The sequence below is a fragment of the Triturus cristatus genome, chromosome 1_1 (genome assembly GCF_964204655.1).
Source record: "Triturus cristatus chromosome 1_1, aTriCri1.1, whole genome shotgun sequence".
NCBI lineage: Eukaryota > Metazoa > Chordata > Amphibia > Caudata > Salamandridae > Triturus > Triturus cristatus.
The window spans coordinates 559,038,225-559,052,588 of NC_140579.1; positions in this window are offsets into that span (position 1 = coordinate 559,038,225).

Below are 14,364 nucleotides of genomic sequence, written 5' to 3' on the forward strand. Positions count from 1 at the left end.
TTGTGCCCTGCTCTGTGCCCCAGTGACCTACTTTGTTTTCTGTACCTTGTTATTTCTGCTCCCCCGCTCTGTTGTGCCCTGCTCTGTGCCCCAGTAACCTGCTTGTTTTTCTGTACCCCGTTATTTCTGCTCCCCCCGCTTTGTTGTGCCCTGCTCTGTCCCCCAGTAACCTGCTTTGATTTTCTGTACCCCGTTATTTCTGCTCCCCCGCTTTGTTGTGCCCTGCTTTGTGCCCCACTGTCCCGCTCTTCATTCTGTACCCCGCTCCAGCCCGCGCCCCCCCCGAGCGTCCACTTACCCGCCACTGAACCCTGCGGCCACGCCCCTCGCTGCCCCATTCGCCACCCCGCTCCCGCCTCCCAGCTGCCCCTCCCTCCCACACCCACTTATATGGAGGGCGCGCCAAAGGCAAGCCCGTCTGCGCCCGTCCGTGCCTGGACCGCGCCCAGCGCCAGGACCCCTGGCCCCCGAGAACGCCAGACAACATGACGGACCTACGACCCCGCCACCCTCTACGCACTCAACACCGGCCGGAACCCCGCCTGCTACCGGGCCACCCCGAGACGCACCCACGGACCCTTCACCTGCCAAGACTGCAAATTCACCTGCCTCCGGACCTGCACCGATTCCGCCAAGCCAGACACCAGCAACAACCACCTCAAGTGCATCCTGCTCAACACCCGCTCCGTCTACAGGCACGCCGTCGAACTCTGGAACCTGCTCGACACAAAAGCACCAGACGTCGCCTTCCTCACTGAAACCTGGATGAACGCCTCCTCAGCGCCCGACATTGCCATAGCCATCCCGGACGGATACAAGATCACCCGGAAGGACCTCCAGACGGGAGGAGGCATCGCCATCGTACACAAGAACACCATCCGCATCTCGACCAACTCCGAAGAAACCTTCACCGCCGCCAAACACCTCCACTTCCAGATACACACCGACCCCAAGACCACCCTCAGAGGCACCCTCATCTACAGACCCCCGGGACCACGCACACAGTTCAGCGAAGACATCGCAGACTTCATCAGCCCGCACGCCCTTCCCTCCGCTGACTACATCCTCCTAGGGGACCTCAACTTTCACCTGGAGAACAACAATGACAGAAACACCACCACCCTGCTGGACAACCTCGCCAACCTCGGACTCAAGCAACTGGTGAACACCCCCACCCACTACACCGGCCACACGCTTGACCCCGTCTTCTCATCCAGCAAGCACATCTCCTTCAGCCACTCCACTGGACTCCACTGGACTGACCACAGCTGTGTTCACTTCAGCTTCAGAAGAACCACGAACTACCACCACCCGCAACAGGTTCCTCGCCGGAGCTGGAGCAAGATCACCGCCGAGCAGCTCACCGCCTCCCTCAGCCAGAACCCTCCCACCAGCACAACGGACCCCAACGAAGCAGCCAGCAACCTCACCAAGTGGCTGACCACATGCGCCGATGACATTGCACCACTAAAGAACCCTCCCAGCAGACCCGGCAGCAAGAAAACCCCCTGGTTCACAGACGAACTCAAGGATTCCAAGAAGAACTGCCGCACCCTCGAGAAAGCCTGGCGGCTCGACCAGACCACAAACAACAGGACCTCCCTCAAGCACGCCACCCGCAAACACCATCAGCTGATCCATGCCACCAAGAAGACAGCACTCAAAAATCGACTGGACAACAACGCCCATGACAGCAAGGAACTCTTCAGCATCGTCAAAGAGTTCTCCAACCCCAGCGCCGGAAACAACATCACCCCCTCTCAAGACCTCTGCGACTCACTCGCCTCGTTCTTCCACCGCAAGATCGCCGACATACACAACAGCTTCGACGCACAGACCACGCACCCTACCACCGAACCAACACCCGCCACCACCACCCTCGGCAACTGGACCACGATCAGCACCGAAGACACCATCCACACGATGAACACCATCCACTCCGGATCCCCCACCGACCCCTGCCCCCACCACGTCTTCAACAAGGCCGACGCCATCATCGCACCCCATCTCCGGGACATCATTAATACCTCCTTCCACACCGCCACCTTCCCGGAGAGCTGGAAACACGCCGAGCTAAGCGCCCTCCTGAAGAAACCAACGGCAGGCCCCACCGACCTCAAGAACTACCGTCCCATCTCGCTCCTTCCTTTTCCTGCCAAAGTCATCGAGAAGACCGTCAACAAACAGCTCGCCGCCTTCCTCGAGACGAACGGTTCTCTCGACCCATCGCAGTCCGGGTTTCGGGCCAACCACAGCACCAAGACCGCCCTGATCGCAGCCACCGACGACATCAGAACCCTGACGAACTACCGCAAGAATTGAAAAACTCAGTAAAAGCAGAAGTCTGCGATTTCACAGGAGAGGATGTAGAATTAATGAGAAATGTGGATCCTGTAAAAATAACACTAAAGGAAGGAATAAGCTATCCAAATGTTCCCCAATATAAATATAATTGAAAAAATGATTAAACAAGGTATTTTGAGAGAAATAACGAGTAGTCCATGTAATTCACCAATTATGGGACTGAAAAAGCTTAATGGAAAGTTCAGAATAGTACAAGATTTGAGAAAGGTAAACAAAATCTTTGTGTTATGTTGTCCTATTGTACCAAATCCATCTGTGATTTTGTATCAGATTCCACATGATGCAAAATGGTATACAGTGATTGAGTTGTGTCACGCTTTCTTTTCCATCCCATTACATCATGATAGCCAACACATTTTTGCGTTCCGTTTTGGTGAACGTATTTTGGCATGGTGCCGAATCCCACAGGGGTATACAGAAAGCCCCTCGATATTTAATCAGATTTTGAAAAAATCCTTAGAACATATGCAGATGCCCGAGAATTCAGTGCTAGTTCAATATATAGACAATTTGCTAGTAGCATCAAAAACTCGAGAAGCTGGTGTAATGGACACAGTAGCATTGTTGAACCATTTGGCAGATGGAGGACTTAAGGTATCCCCATCAAAACTACAATTTTGTCAGAAAGAAGTACAATATTTAGGACATAAAATTGAAAAAAGACTGAGGAAAGTAACTACAGACCGAATCAAAATAATAAAAGGAATGAGAGCCCCAATGACGCAAAGAGAATTGAGAATGTTTCTTGGAATGGTCGGATATTGTCGAAAGTGGATAAGTAACTTTTCCCTGACAGCAAAATCTTTGGTACGCCTGACAAGAAGTGATGTAAAAGACCCCATTGATTTGAATAAAGAAGAGTTAGCAGCTTTTAAGCAATTGAGAGACAGTTTGTGTGAAGCACCAGCATTAGGTATGCCTGATTATGAAAAAGAGTTTGAGTTGTATTGCAGGAATGGATCTACACTTTCTTTACTAATACAGAAACATGGAAAATTGAGAAGACCAATTGCATAGTTTTCAGCTATGCTAGACCCTGTAGCTGTAGCATTGCCAGGTTGTTTGAAAGCAGTAGCTGCTACTTGTAAGAGTCTGGAACAGAGTGAAGGAATTGTGATGGGATATCCTGTGCGAGTGTTTGTACCTCATGATGTGGCAATTTTATTAACAAGGAGCCGCACTCAATTCATGACGCATAGTCGGCTGACTAAATATGAGAAAGTCATTTTAGGTAAAACAAATGTGAGGCTGACGAGATGCTTGAATGTAAATCCTTCAACGTTATTGCCTGACGCAGAGAATGTGGAAGTCAGAGATTAAGTAGATCATGATTGTTTGGATGTGCTTGACTTCTGTACCAAACCACGTCCTGATATAAAAGATGTGCCATTGACAGAAAGTGACTTTGTGATGTTTGTGGACGGGTCATGCCTGAGAACAGAAGAGGGAATGCTAAGTGCAGCATATGCAGTATACATAGTTGCAGCAGTGATGGAAGCATTCTACCTGAGGGGAGTAACATCAGTTCAGGTTGCTGAACTAGTAGCTTTAACTAGAGCATGCAAGATAGGAAAGATTGTGAGTGACTGTGATAACTGATAGTCAGTATGGCTTTGGTGTTGTACATGATTTTGGTCAGATATGGCTGCAGAGAGGATTTCTGACTCCAAGTGGAACCCCTATAAAGAATTCTGAAGTTGTTGGGAAATTGCTAGAGGCGATACAGCTGCCTAAGCAATTGGCTGTTGTGAAGTGTGCTGCACATTCAAATACGGGAGACTATGTCGCAGTTGGTAACAAATATGCCAACGATGTGGCTCAATATTGTGCCCGTAACCAGAATTCGATTAATCGGGCTAAGGAAAGGGAGATGAATTCTTGCCCCCTACTGTTTACTAACATTGTGAGTACTTGGGAAGAAGTGAGGCAGTTGCAGGAAGAAGCAGGAGATGAGGAAATGAGGCAGTGGATAAAAGCAGGATGTGCACCCAAAGAACCCGATCATGTGTGGGTTTATCGAGATGGAAGACCAGTCATGTCTGACAGTATGGTGTCTGCCATGGCACGGATGTATCATGGACAAGCACACATAGGGAGAGATGCCATGATTAGGTTGTTTAAGTAAACGTGGTACAATGCAAAATTCAGACTGGTAGCCGAGAGCCTTTGTCAAAGATGCCTAATATATCAGCAGTTCAATCCTGGAAGAAAGACAGTGGTGAGTCTAGGAACAATAGGTCGAGAAGGAGGGCCTTTTACCAGAATGCAGATTGATTTCATTGAAATGCCTTCTTGTAACAGGTTGAGGTATGTTCTAGTGATGGTCTGCTTATTTTCTAGATGGGTAGAAGCATATCCCACAAGAAGAAGTGATGGAATTACAATAGCAAAATTGCTTTTGAGGGAATTTATCCCTAGATTTGGGTTCCCAGTGACAACTGAATCAGATAGAGGAAAGCATTTCCATAAAGAGATCATGAAATTGATTTGTGTGGCATTGAATGTACAACAAAAACTACATTGTGCATATCGCCCAGAGGCTTCTGGTGTGGTGGAACAAATGAATGGCACTATTAAAAACAGATTGGGAAAAATGTGTTTAGCCACAGGTGTGAAATGGCCTGATGTCTTGCCTCTGGTACTCATGACTATTAGATCTATTCCAGATAGAACCACAGGTCTGAGTCCCCATGAAATTGTCATGGGAAGAGCAATGCGACATGTTTTTATTCCAGTCAATAAGCTGTTGCCTATAACTGATGACTTGGTGTTGGATTACTGTAAGGGACTGGCTGACGCAGTTCATTCTGTGTTTCATCAGGTTGGATCGGATGCCACCACCCTTGAAAAGTAGCAAGCTCATGATCTGAGCCCAGGAGACTGGGTGAGAATCAAAGTACACAGAAGAAGGAACTGTCTGGTCCCACATTGGGGAAAACCACGACAAGTGATTTTGACCACAACCACAGCTGTAAAGTGTGCTGGAATAAAGAACTGGACCCATGCTAGTCATACACTGCGAATTCCAAATCCAGTAGACAACAAAGAAGGAGAATATTTTGAGGAATCAGAGTCAAGCTCTGAATCTGATATTGAAGACAACAGAACAAGAGAGAACCCAGAGATTCTTGATAAAGAAATTCCTAATGAAAAGTTGAGAGAATTTCCACCCGAAATAAAAGAGATAGATGGACAGGTGCCAGATACAGAGAGCGAGGGAAAGATTCTTGCGGAAGATCCCCGAGGAGTTGTAGGGAATCCAAACACTCAGCTAGAAGAAGGGATAGTTAATCAGCACGAAGATTGTGTGCAAGAACCACGAGGAGGGACAGAAGTAGGGAACAATAAAGTGGTGGAAAGGGAAACAGCTGAAAACAAAAAGCCAGTTGAAACAGAAACAGAAGATAGCGATGAAGAGATACCAGAAGGTCGAGTCCTGAGAAAGAGAGCATGGAGAGCTGAAAACAATAATAAAGGAAATAATTCGAAAAGATCAGCAAAAGAGGAAATCTGGCCAAACAAGATAAAGAGATTGAGATATCGACTAACACGAGTGAATTCATCAAGAGCAGAACAAGTGAATGAAGTATCCAGTCAAGAAAAAACGAAAAGTGAGGAAATAACTACAGCGGAGGAAAATAAGAAAATAAGAAAACCTAACCAGAAGTATAAGTCGCCAGAATGGTCATATGTGGCTTTGCCTGAAATTAAAGAAGAGGCGATAGCCAAGAAAACCCAGAGGTGACTGTACAAGAAGTGGTTGAGGAAGACGAAGAATCAGAAATCCTGAGAGTTATCTTGTCCAATATTGGAGAAGAGACGGATGTTCAGGAAATTCTGTATCAAGATTATGAGAAGAAAGTAAAAGACGATCAAATGCCAAACTGAAGAGACCAAAGGAAATATCAATGGAAAGACAATAAAATACTGGAGTAGAAATAACTGATAGAACCAAGTAGGCGCTTAGAGCCTTGGGTTAGACAAAACTAGTTGTGAAGTAGAAGAGGCTAAGTCAAAAGACACTGTTCATTTTTCGAAATGGCAAACACAGAGAATAGAAAAACTAAATGTAGTTTTCTTAGAAGGTGGCTAAAATTGTGTTGTTGTTGTACAGGATTACTAATGCTTCTATGGAGTATTTTAGCTTTGATGATTTCATTTAAAGTTACCTTAGATACAATAGAAGGACATAGTGAGAATAAAACTAATGTAGAAAAGTTTCAGAAAGAATTTCCGACTAAAGTAGATAGAAATTACTTACACCAAGATAGGTCTATAAATGATTTTTCTAACAATGTATTTTCAAAATTATTGTACGAATATGTAAAGACAATGGATGTGAGGGATTGCTATGTTTGTATGCAGTTACCTGCATCTGTATCTGAAGGAGTGACACACCATCACCTTCCAGTAACGTATGGAATAACATGTAGTGTAATAGCAAGTTTGTTTTATAAAATAGGAAAATTAGAATATTATTTTTCAGATGTAGATAACGTATTTTCACAAGTACCCGTAATTAACAAATTGAATAAAGTCAAGCCTGCAAAGGTATTAGGTGAGTTTTTCTTAGAGACTAAAGAATTAACATTAGATTCTATATTTTGAAATAATCTAACTTGTAGTCTAAAGAAAGAAGAGAAAGTGTTTTTGGATATGGTTGAAGAAAGGAGTTTGAAAATGCAAAGGAAAGTACCTGAGGGAAGTGAAGAAAAGACAGTCTGGGATGTTGAAAAGGAAAAGCATTTGAGAGGAGAAGCTAGTCCACCAATGGCTTTAGATTGGCCTCAGAAGGGAAAGTTTTGTATTAGAAGGAATCAAACTGCCTATGATAATTACTTTGTAGGTAACAGTGATTGCCATGATACATATCGAATCATGGGTGGATGGGGATTTAAAGGTGGAAATGATCCAGTCTTTCCTGGATTGTATTTTATCTGTGGGAACAAGGCATGTTATCGTTTTCCATATCATTGGTATGGCACATGTTATGTAGGTCTGGTTTTTCCAAAGATATTCCACATGGGAAGAGGAGAAGATGGTGTACATAAGTTAAGTAGTCTACTAACTCGTAGAAAAAGAGAGTCTTGGTCAGAAATTGTAGGAGACATTTTTGGAGCATTGATACCAGCAGTGGGAATATCTCTAAATACACATAAAATTAGGAAATTATCAACAGTAGTGGATCGCTTGTCAACAAGCACCGCTGGAGGATTCTTATTGGTAAATACTGAAATGGTTTGCCATGCGTGCCATGGTGATGCAAAATCGACTTGTCCTTGATATAATATTGGCAAAAGAAGGTGGAGTCTGTGGAATGCTGAAAGTTCAACATTGTTGTACTTACATTTCAGACGAAAGTAAAGATCTGAAAGTCTATATCAAAAATATAACTGAATTGCACGAAGAAATTGTACCACTGGAGGTTGAAAGTGTTTGGGAAAAGATTAGAAAGAAACTTACTTCTATTAAAGATTTCTTATTTAACTTAGGTAGCACATATATAGGTAGAATCTTATTTCCATTAACATGTGTGGTTTTCCTAGTATTAATATTAAGATTAGGATGTTTACGTTATAAAAGAAAGAAAATACTGAAAAATTTAAAAAGGGAAAATTTGAAAAGAAGACAGAATAAGAAACAAGAGAGGGAATATGAAGAGGTAGAATTAGAAGAAATGAAAGATAACATGTATAAAACAGCTAGAAGAGAAGAAATTGGGGAAACAGAGATGTGAAATAATCTAAAGAATTCATTTTGCTTTCTATGATAAATTGATACTTTGATGCCGATCACGATCCTGTAAAAACCGGGTACGAACCGTCGGACGGAGCATATTCTCCGTCCGATTCGCACGGGAACACCATTTCCGTACGAATCGTAAAAAAGCCCGACCGAACAAAATAAACGTACAAATGCGATCCGGGAAAGCGCCGACGTGATGTCGGGACGCTCGCAGCCTGCCATTCACGAACCAGGAATTACGATTCGCACCGACGTCATCCCGCACGGTGAATATTTTCCGGCAGCCAAAAACTGCCGGGAAATCAGGACGACGCGAACAAGGACCACCAGTACGCGACGGACAGACAGGACGACGCGAACAAGGAGGACCAGTACGCGACAGGACGACGCGAACAAGGAGTACCAGTACGAGACGGACAGACAGGATGACGCGAACAAGGAGGACCAGTACGCGACAGGACGACGCGAACAAGGAGGACCAGTACGCGACGGACAGACATGGACCCGAACCTACGAGTCATCCCGGCCCTCATAGCAGTCGACCTCCTCCACAGGTTCGGACGCAGACGCCGCAGAAGGTCAGAACAACTAAGGGAGGGGGAAAGTGGGGTGGGGGGGTAGCAGGACCAGGGCAGGCCACAAACCCCCCACCAAAGTCACACAGCACACATGCCCTGGACATACCTGACTCCCAGGCCCTGGTCACTATGAGGGGGTGGGGGCGTGTCCAGATAAGCCAGCGACCGCCACAACGGAAGTCCGTCACGACGCGAACAGGCAACACACCCAGACAGGTACGTCCCGTACCCACGCCTGAAGAGCGTGGGTACGAGTCGAACCACGCCCACACCCACGTCACCCCAACAATGGCGGGACGGCTCGTACCCACGTGGCAAAGGCCTGGGTACGGCCCGCACAAGCATCACATAGCGTGGGGACGGATATGTACGGACCCTACCCCCGCCCCGTATGCATGGAGCGTACCCCCCACCCCAACAGTGTAAGTACGACACGTACCCACACCCGCGTACGTATGGAGCGTACCCCCCCCAACAGCGTAAGTACGACCCGTACCCACACCCGCATACGTATGGAGCGTACCCCCACCCCAACAGTGTAAGTACGACCCGTACCCACACCCGCGTACGTATGGAGCGTACCCCCACCCCAACAGTGTAAGTACGACTCATACCCCCACCCGCGTACGTATGGAGCGTAGCCCCACCCCAACAGTGTAAGTACGATTCGTACCCCCACCCGCGTACGTATGGAGCGTACCCCCACCCCAACAGTGTAAGTACAACCCGTACCCACACCCGCGTACGTATGGAGCGTATCCCCACCCCAACAGTGTAAGTACGACTCGTACCCCCACCCGCGTACGTATGGAGCGTACCCCCACCCCAACAGTGTAAGTACGACTCGTACCCCCACCCGCGTACATATGGAGCGTACCCCCACCCCAACAGTGTAGTACGACCCGTACCCTCACCTCGAATGCATGGAGCGTAGCCCCACCCCAACAGTGTAAGTACGACACATACCCCCACCTCGAATGCATGGAGCGTACCCACATCCGTGAATGTCATGAGCGTACATATTGTGAAATTGGAGAGGTGGGTGCAGAGTCCTCCCAGCAGTGCCCTGTGACAGGAGGGGTGTGTGCAGAGTCCTCCCAGCAGTGCCCTGAGACAGGAGGGGTGTGTGCAGAGTCCTCCCAGCAGTGCCCAGACACAGGAGGGGTGGGTGCAGAGTCCTCCCAGCAGTGCCCAGACACAGGAGGGGTGTGTGCAGAGTCCTCCCAGCAGTGCCCTGAGACAGCAGGGGTGGGGGCCCATCACTCCCAGCAGTGCCCATGGAACGCAAAGGGTGGAGTAGTCACAGATACCATGCCCACAAATGTCAGTCAGGTGCACAAAGACCCTGCAGTACATGTACCACATGTGTTCGAGGCTGGGAGTATACGCATGCATAGCGCAGAAAAGAAAACATGTACACATGAAGTCATGTCAATAGGCCACATACACAAGTACAATGACTACCAAGGATGCCACGAATGACGCAGGTGGAGACATCGCTCAGCATGCATGTGCAAAGGTGAAGGACTACGTCACACACCCAGATAATGGACACACAGCTCTGTGCCAAAGTCAGGGGACACCCTGCAGGGAAGAAGTCAGGGTACACAGAGGAAGGAATACACCTTGGGACAATTGCAACATGCAGCAACTGCTGACATGAATGGAGAAAGGTAGCTAACACCGTGTGATGGCACACAGATCCCAGGGTCCCCCCTATGAGCAGCACACTACTACATTTCCCACACACCCAACACATGACCAACACCCACAACCATGTAGCAGCCCCACCAACAGCAAGGCCAGCTATGCAGGAGTGTTCCAAGGGCAAAAATAAATAGCTTTATTCAGCATGAGAAAAAAACTAGTATGACGTGAGTCCAATTTTAACAAAGGCCATAGGGCAGTCCAGGAGTCCCAGCTGGATGGGGGACACAGTGGGATGCGTGTCCCCTAGCTTGCCTGCACAGTTACAATCCGTTGTCTTCCACAGGGGTCAGGGCATCAAGTGGGGGGGATGAACAGGCACCGCAGGGACAGGAGTGCGAAGGGTAGGCGACGTGGGTGCAGGGATGGAGGACTCCACCACAGGGGGTGGGGCAGGACCAAAGGTGGATTCTAGGAGCGCGCTGCACACCTCGGCAAGGTCCTCCAGGGACTCCCCTGCACCCGAAGGAACCACAGGCCCCAAGGAGGGGGGGGGTCAGAGGGATGGGTCGCAGCGCCACTGTGGGAGGGTGTGGACAGGGGGGGGGAATCAAGCACCCTGACCGGGGACCTCCGTGACCGCTTGCGGGGTGGTGTCACTGTGGGGCTCAGGGACAGAGCGGCCATGAAGGAGTCTTTGGGGGAGATGTGGGCAGGAGAGGGGAGGGGATTTGGAGGGAGTGGATTGGGTGGAATGCGGACTCCCACTCTGGCTGCGTGTCACACGTTTGCCCCCCGACCCAGTGGGTGTGCCTACTGCACCCTGTGTGTGCGTGTCAGGAGGTGTGCGGCGGACCTTCCCTGCTGGTGTGGTGCCTGTGTCTGTTGTGGTGGGTGCATGCTTACGTCTGGGTGTATGTTGGACAGGCATGGGAGTGGGAAGTGTGGAAGGAGCAGGGGTAGGGGGTGGGACGTAGCGCTGCAGGAGACCCACTGCTGCAGTCAGTGTGGAGTCTATGGACCTCAGCAAGTTGCATTGGTCAGCCTGCGATGAATGAATGCCCTCCAAGTATGCCTCCATGTTGTTGAGGACCTGGCTGTGGCCATGGAGGACATTAAGGATCGCAGTCTGACCAATCTGCAACTGCCGCTGGATGTCCACAGACTCAGCATTGGCGGCAGCAGTGGAGACAGGGGCAGGGGGTGCGGTGCCTGGCAGGAAGGAGACATGTGGTGACCGGGCACGTTGGGAAGGGACACGAGCACGTGGGAGGCGGCTGATGGCAATGGAGGGGGCGGTGCCAGATGTAGGGCTGCTGTCACATGGTGGTGCAGCCACCGCCCACTCAGAGTGATCATCCTCGGACCCGTCCGCTTCATAGTCTGTTGTGCCAGTCGACAGGTCCCCGGGGTCACTCTCCACCGCCTCTGTCCCACTCGAAGTGCCAGCCCCGATGTCACCGCTGGCACTGGTGCTTGGTCCCTCCGCGCCGTCTGTGTCCATGTCTCCCACCGTGTCCCCCGACGATGCTGTGGGCAGGGTGAAGAGACAGAAAGTAATCATACACCTGTATACATATGTCACATGAGTACAATCTACGTAGGTTACAGTGCATAGCCTGAAACAAAGGATGAGTTACAACTACAAACCAAGGTACATACGTAGGCCCTGCAAGACACAGTTGTGTGACCCACCATGCCATGGAAAAACTATGGAGAGCATGACACAATAGCAAATGAGATGACATGGCAATCTGACTGAGGAGCAAGGCCCTGGGGACAATACAGCACTGCATCTGCACCACACAGCGTGGCAGGAAATTGGGATGAGCAGGGACCAAATCCAGGAACTAGAGGCACATGCAGCATAGGTAATACTGATAACATGCCCACCCTGACTGGCACGCTGCACCTTGAGTGTATGTCCAGACAAACATCACACACTGGCCAGTCCGAGCAAGGAGATGACAGGTCTTGACATGTAGGCCATGGCCGCCCCACCCACCCCCTACATGAGACACATCTGTGGAGACACAGGAAGCACTTACATCTCTTAGTCTGGGTGAAATACACATGGGATGCAATAATTCAAGATTGCACACCAAATACCCAAGGTGCGCCTGTCCAAAGAATCATGTACAAATGGGCATCATCAGATGATTGCTACTAGACACACAGGCAATGGCCACCGTGAGTATGTACTTGGAAAATCATGTCAGGCTGGACAGTGGACACTTGTAATACATCTCACGTCAATAAACATGGTGCCAGGGGACAATGGCACAGAGCACAACCTATGCTGTAGACACAGAGATTGTCGGCATTCTCGGATTACACACATGATACCTAGGAAAAGATGCCCCTGGGGACAGTAGTGGCCACACAACTCCATGCTCCTGAATGGAAATGACTGCAACACACGCTAACATCCCAGCACTATGCGTAACGCACACTCATGCACATCATGTGACAGGCCACCACATGGGACATGCCTGCTGGAAGGCCTCGCACTCAAGAGATTAACTCCCATGTCTGAAATCAGCATTAGTGCCAACTGACATGGAACCCACAAGTCCAGAACTGGACAGGGCACAGGCAAGGTCACTAAACCTCTTACACACCACCCCCACACATGATGCTGCAAGCACTGTACACTTGGAGAAGGTGTCAGGCTACATAACTTTGTGATGGAGTGACTACACAGAGACCAGGGAACACATTGCAAGGTGGGGAAGGGAGGCAGGAGAGGCCTGCAACACTGTGGGTAACAGGATCGTCACAGCACCATAAACCCTGGAAGTGTATCCATGGAACAGTGCACTTACAAATGCTGGTGAAACACAACAAACACACACATGTACCTACCCCCTTCCGGCTGCTGCATGTCCTGTAGACGCCTGTCCAAGTCAGGAAAGACCACCACCAGCACACGTTTCTGGATGTGGGAGAGACGGCGGCGCCCGCGGTTCTTGTGGCTCTCAGGTGAGTCCCCCAGCAGGAGCCGTGCGATCCTCCGCGTCCAGCACCGGATATCCTGTCAGCGTTTCCTCACCTGGGACAGGTGCCGCCTCCGACCATCCGCACTCCTCACGGCGCTGACGGCGTCCAGCCATATCTGCTCCTTGGCAGAGGCGTCTACCTGTGAGGATGAACAAGTGACACTACATCAATACACCTTGCACATGTCACGGGGACACAGATTAGAACACATTTGCTGTTTACAACAAGGCATAGTATGCATCCAACGCATTGCAACTTTGTCATAGGGACATGATCCTGTGGGGGAAGGCCAAAAGCAGTACGTGCCATTGAAAGGACACAGGTGGAATGAGGGCAACTACACAATCAATGATCCAGGCTCACACTGTGCATCACACCCACCCCTCCTGTCTCAGGGCACTGCTGGGAGTGATAGGCCCCCACCCCTCCTGTCTCAGGGCACTGCTGGGAGGACTCTGCACACTCCCCTCCTGTCTCAGGGCACTGCTGAGAGTGATAGGCCCCCACCCCTCCTGTCTCAGGGCACTGCTGGGAGTGATAGGCACCCACCCCTCCTGTCTCAGGGCACTGCTGGGAGACATCAGGCATTCCCCCCCCGGGACCCCCCTACAGTACAAAGCATGTGTGTCACACCTGGACACAATGGCAGAAGTCACAGTCACTAAAAAGGGACACAGTCTGTGCCAGTGGACACTGAACTCACCTGATAACCTGGTCGCCCATACAGCATTGGGTACCGTGGGAGGATCACATCCACCAAAGCCATGTTCTCCTCCAGGGTGAATGGCTGTGACCTCTCCACAGCCCTTGACATGGTTCCAGGGAATCAGTAGCAGCAGCTGGGTCGTGGAATACAAAGATGTGCAGGCAAGTGCTCCCTCATGGGACCTGGCTGCCTTATATCTGCCTTGCTGGCCCATCTCATGCACAGGAGTACAGAGTGATTGGTCACTCACATTTGCATCCTATGTTTCCCTTCAAACCTAGCAGTCTGTGTGTTCTCTATCGGTTTCATTCTCCTGCATGATGT